We start from the raw sequence: 6,161 nt of genomic DNA on the forward strand, positions 1-6,161 counted from the left end.
AATGGGGCAGGAAATATGCCCATAAAAGGGAAAAAAAGCGTCCCAGATGGAATATCTTCACTTTAGAGTGTCTTAGAGACATGGGGGTGGGCTCATTTTACTCAAGCATCCAATCAGTCTCTTAGGATCACCCCAGAGATATTAAGCCACGCCCCTAGCAACAATTTTGGGTACCCTAGCAACATCTCCCATAGACTACCATTATAAAAAGCCCAGATGGATATCTTTGCACCAGAGTGTCATAGAGACATAGGGGTGGGCTCATTTTACTCAGGCATCCAATCAGTCTCTTAGGATTCTTATTGAGGTATTAAGCCACGCCCCTAGCAACAAAATATGAAGACCCTAGCAACATAATAAACAAAGCCTTATATCTCTGGATCTGAACATCGTAGAGACACAGGGGTTGGACCGTTTTTCTTGTGGCTTGAAGTGTAATCATTATGGGATGCCAATTTTTTCCCTAGCAACCAAACTTAGTACCCTAGCAACGGAATAAACAAAGCCTTATATCTCCGCTTCAGAACATCATAGAGACACGGGGGTTGGACCGTTTTACTTGTGGCTTGAAGGGTGATCATTATGGGATGCCAATTTTCTCCCTAGCAACCAAACTTAGTACCCTAGCAACGGAATAAACAAAGCCTTATATCTCCGCATCAGAACATTGTAGAGACACGGGGGTTGGACCGTTTAACTTGTGGCTTGAAGGGTGATCATTATGGGATGCCAATTTTCTCCCTAGCAACCAAACTTAGTACCCTAGCAACGCAATAAATGTTAGCTTCATGCTAGCTTCTTGCTAATCATGCTAGCTTCATGCTAGCTTCATGCTAATCATGCTAACATCATGCTAGCTTCATGCTAATCATGCTAACTTCATGCTAGCTTCATGCTAATCATGCTAACTTCATGCTAGCTTCATGCTAATCATGCTAACATCATGCTAGCTTCATGTTAATCATGCTAGCATCATGCTAGCATCATGCTAGCTTCATGCTAATCATGCTAGCATCATGCTAGCTTCATGCTAATCATGCTAGCATCATGCTAGCTTCATGCTAATCATGCTAGCATCATGCTAGCTTCATGCTAATCATGCTAGCATCATGCTAGCTTCATGCTAATCATGCTAACATCATGCTAGCATCATACTAGCTTCATGCTAATCATGCTAGCTTCATGCTAATCATGCTAGCATCATGCTAGCTTCATGCTTATCATGCTAGCTTCATGCTAATCATGCTAGCATCAAGCTAGCTTCATTCTAATCATGCTAGCATCATGCTAGCTTCATGCTAATCATGCTAACATCATGCTAGCTTCATGGTAAATCATGCTACCTTCATACTTAAACATACTAACAGCCAGATAGCCTACTAAACTAAACTTATGTCAAACCGTTTTAAACGTTCAGGCTACGCTTTCTCAAGCCAACATAAAGTTTGTCTTCAAACTTTACTATCTAGTTTCATTTGCAATGCGAAACGCAACTGTGATCGCTTGGACTGGGCAATTGTCCATTGTCTGCTGCTGTATGTATTTACTGTTAGCTGTTATTGTGAAGCGTCCTTGAGCTATGGAAAGGCGCTATATAAATTAAAATTATTATTAAGAGATTGTCCAAGGCCAATTTCAACAGAGCAAAGTCACTTTCAGTGCCACTTTCGAAGATGGGTAACGTAGGACGAGGGATGCCATAGGCTGCTGCCATTAAAAGATCTGTTCCGGGTTGAGGCATGTATCCTGTGCTGGGAACAGACAGAGGTGGATAAGGCAGAGGGTTGAATGTAGGGCTGAATAGGTTAGTCCCTATTTTCCTAGTAGCGGTAGAAGGCTGGGCCTGACTGACAGGTTGAGCTGCTCCATATTGTGTTAAGCTATTTGCATTTAAGGCAGATGTAACGGTTGCTACAGGATGTATAGCTTGTGAGGTCAGAACACTGTCTGTGGTGTGATAAACTGGGTTACTGCTGATTTCAGGGGTGTGAAGTGTTGTAATGGCTTAGGGACTAAAGGGGGCTGATTAACCGTTGGTATGCTCTGACTAGAATAAGCAACATGAGACCCCTTTAAATCTTGACTGACGACATACAAGGGCAATGACGTGGATGAAGCTGAGGCTTGTGAGGGCATGGAATCATGTAATGACTGAGGAGCTTTGGGCGTTGACTGAATTATAGGCGTGGCCCTGAATGCACTCTGTGCCTCTGGAACAGTCTGCTTTACTGATTTTGTTGAGGATACTGGAAAGGGTGACTGTTGTAACATAGCTGGTTGGACTGACCAGGGGCCTCATTTATAAAATGCTGCGTAAAAACCATCCTAAATTTGATCTTACGATCATTTAACAAAAATGCGTACGTGTGATTCATAAACCGAACGTACGCGCAGAAAACGCGCGTACCCCTTTCAAATCTATAAATCAGAAATGAACTTGAACTTGTGCGCGCAGCCGAGCAGTTTCAGATCTCCGCCTTTAAACGATGCGTAATTAATGTCAGACATATAAAAAGCGCTTGTCAATGTTTAAACCAAATTTCAAACAGCAAGAATGGCTTATATTTCCAAAAACCTGCAGCAATCAGACAAGCAAAAGTGCATACGTCTGCTCAGACCCTGACGTGGCGCTAAGCACTTTTCCACGTCAAAGACGGTTTTTATAAATATTGACTTTGCGGTGGATTTTCGCCTACGCACACTTTACGATCAAATCTGTGCGTACGCAGGCTTTATAAATGAGGCCCCTGGTGTGTAGAAACTGAGGTTGCGGCTGGGTTGAGTCTGGTGATGGTTGAGTTTCTGGATCAACTTGACTCGTATCAATGCTAAGCAGAGAACTCACCATCTTGGCCACCTCCAGTTCGGTTTCCGCCTTCTTTAATTTCCGCCATCTTTCCAGCTGGTTAGTTAAAGCCTCCTTTGCCATGAGAGCCTCTTCCTGAGCACGTTGGGCATCTTTAGTTTGAGTTTGTAGTCGCTGAAACTCCACCTCTGCCAACCTGTCCTCCTCCATTTGTTGAACAAGGTCATTGTACTGGCGCTGCTTTATTCTCTCCCCTAGTATGGCTGCTTGGCTGCTTGTAAGTGCAGATGTAGCATGAGTATCAACAATACTGGATTGGCTACTGGATTTAGAATGAGAGCTGGCTCTACTATGGGACGGTTTCCTCGATGAGCTTTTATGCTGGCTGTGAGCATGGGAGGTAGCGATTAGAGGAGGGTCCACAATAGGTGAGTAACCAATTTCATAGTCACCCAGGTAAGCAGGCAATTGATTCTGTCTTTTAGGCCGATCCATTGTATCTATTACATTGCTAGCTGCAGTATCCATATTATTTACTTTTGCTACATCCGGCTCGAAGGACCATCTTATTGTGGAAGCCTTCCCACATCTAGTTTAATTCGCTGTTCTCATAGTGGATAAATAAGGATAAAGATTCCTGTTAGAGAATCAGTCAATGGAGAAGTAATTCCTCAAACTTCTATTTATTATAATTAAGCAGCCAAGCAATGATAGCCATATACATTGGTAGGAGTATGGAGAGTAATGATGTATTACGTTGTGGTATATTTGACATGAACGCACAACATGAACGATATCAGAGAGCTCAGCTGTCTGTCACAGCTCTCAGGTCAGTGGCAACTGTTCAATGGTCCGCCGGAAACAAACTATAAAGGCAAAAAAGTTCCCTTCCGTGAACGGACTTTATGACAGCAACTAATATTTACACAACCTCAGCTAATCACCTCAACTACACCAACAAATAATCTCGGATGAGTAATAATAATCAAAGAATGATTGACAGGGAGAAATGGGATGTTTGAACATCAGCTGGTGGCTGAGAATGAAATATTCTTTAGTTGAATTGTAGTTTGCTGTATAACAATGTAATCCTGAAAATCATTATCATACAGAGTCATTATTTTCAAAAATATTATTTTTCTGTGTAATTTATTAAAAGTATCTTAGTCACATTATGTAATGACATTTTTGACAATAATGCTCTATTATTGTCTTTTATATTGTGATGGTTTGCATTGCATGATTTTTATGACTTACTTTTTGAGTAATCTGTTGTCTTTGTTACTGTATTTCTGTATTCTGATTTTCTCACAATATCAGCAAAACCTAACACAATGAATTTGGAAAAGACGGGAAATAAAAATATTGTTCAGATAAAAATGTCACTTAGCACAGATTGTTATCCATGATGAAGAGGGTACATCTGTGTAGGTTTCACTGTCCTCCCTCTCCCAGGGGCTCAGTAACAGCCCATGGAAATGCAAAAATAATGCACATTTCAAATGGCTGTTTAAGTCTGATTAGTTTATTAAAGAGAAAATTGTTAGGACAACTATTTATGATATGTTTACTAAATAATGTTGGACAGAGATTTGTGACATGCATGGAAAGCTGTTAAAAAAGCATTTAAAAAATGTAATCACAATAAAATACAACATTTAATTCTAACTCTTAAATATGTTATAGAGGTTTGTACAATGAACATATTTACATGCCATTTTGTTCATTAAAGATTGTATTTATTTAATTCCATTACTAAACGTTTTTAAACTACATTGCCCATAAGCCATTGTCATTCTATCGATGGGACGGGAAAACATGGCGTTGTAAATTGTAGTTCATTGAAGCGTGTAGTTACACTATAGGGTTAGGGCTAGGATCTCGATAACTGGGTAATTTCTTTTAACATAGCAATACCTAACAATAACTGACAGTATTACTAACGTCATAACAACAGCAAAACATAGTTTGCAAAACGGATCACTTATTATTTTTGAATTAAAGTTAGTCCAACCAAAGCGTGTACTGTAACGCCAAGGAAACGTCACACATGTCTATATATGGTAATCACGTGCACGTCCTTCCTGAATGTAATGATCAGCACGGCTGTAAATCGCTGTAGGTACGATTATAATGTTTATTTATTACACACGCACAAACACACACTTAAATTAAATGGGGAAAAAAAGGTTTTCTCAGTTATCTAAGCAAATACCTATTGGTTTCAATAGTATAAACCTGAAGGTTACTAATATTATATACTTGTTGCAGATCGACACAGTCGAGCAATATAAATCTAAACTTAAGACATTCTTCTTTAACAAAGCATTCACATAGAATGTCCAGTAAATGTACTTTTCCCGCAGTAGTTATTTTGTCTAGAGCAAAGCACTCACATACCTCATATGGGTAATTTACTCTTGCCGCAATAGTTAGCCTGTCTGGAACCGAGCTGAATTAAAGCACTATAATGTATGACACTTGCATTACATGCGAATGGCCCCTACGCTAATAGAATTCTGTTTTTGTCTCCCTGTCTCGTCCTCGACCCCGAGGACAATGAGACAAACAGACCCAGTTCCTGTTGCTGTGAAGGTCATCGCACCACTGATCTACTGGCTGTCCTTCAACGTGATGCCCAACCGATGCGCGACCAACGGCCACCGGCTGAACCAGTTTAATCCGCTTACCCGATTCCTATCCCTACCATGTCTATATATTATAAATATAAATATTAATTTCTCCCTAGGGTTTTTTGTCCTTCTAGGATTTTCCCCATTGGGTTTTCTCCTAGGGGGTTTTTTAGTCCCAGGGAAAGTCAGCCAACTTTGGCTTAACTTAGCACTTTACTGTTTCGTTACATTATTAATATGCTCGCTTACACGGTTTTTTATCCTTAGCCGCTATATTCTACTTTTTATACTATGTATTGATTTTCAATGTTCTGCTCTACATCTACTCATGTAAAGTTGCTTTGCAACAATTAACAATTGTGAAAAGCGCTATATAAATAAAATTGAATTGAATTGAATTGAATAGATGTATACTGTATGTGAAATAAATAATAGGCTACAATATTTCAAAATGTTTCATTTTTGCTTACAAAATAAAATAAAGTTATTGTAGCATGCAGACTGCTATCAAAAAAGATATTATCTGTCCTTTAAAGAAATAGCCAAAAATAAAATATGTTTGCATTACTGTTTTAAATTTAGAATGACTAAACTTTTTGTGTTTTACTCTGAATAAATGTAAGTAAATTACAAATTGTTAATAACAATTATAAATGTTAAAGTAACTCTTATTTAATATTGTAATTGAACATTTCAATCAGGACTACAAAATTTAAGTGAGA

Source organism: Paramisgurnus dabryanus, chromosome 9 (assembly GCF_030506205.2).
Source record: "Paramisgurnus dabryanus chromosome 9, PD_genome_1.1, whole genome shotgun sequence".
NCBI classification, from domain to species: domain Eukaryota; kingdom Metazoa; phylum Chordata; class Actinopteri; order Cypriniformes; family Cobitidae; genus Paramisgurnus; species Paramisgurnus dabryanus.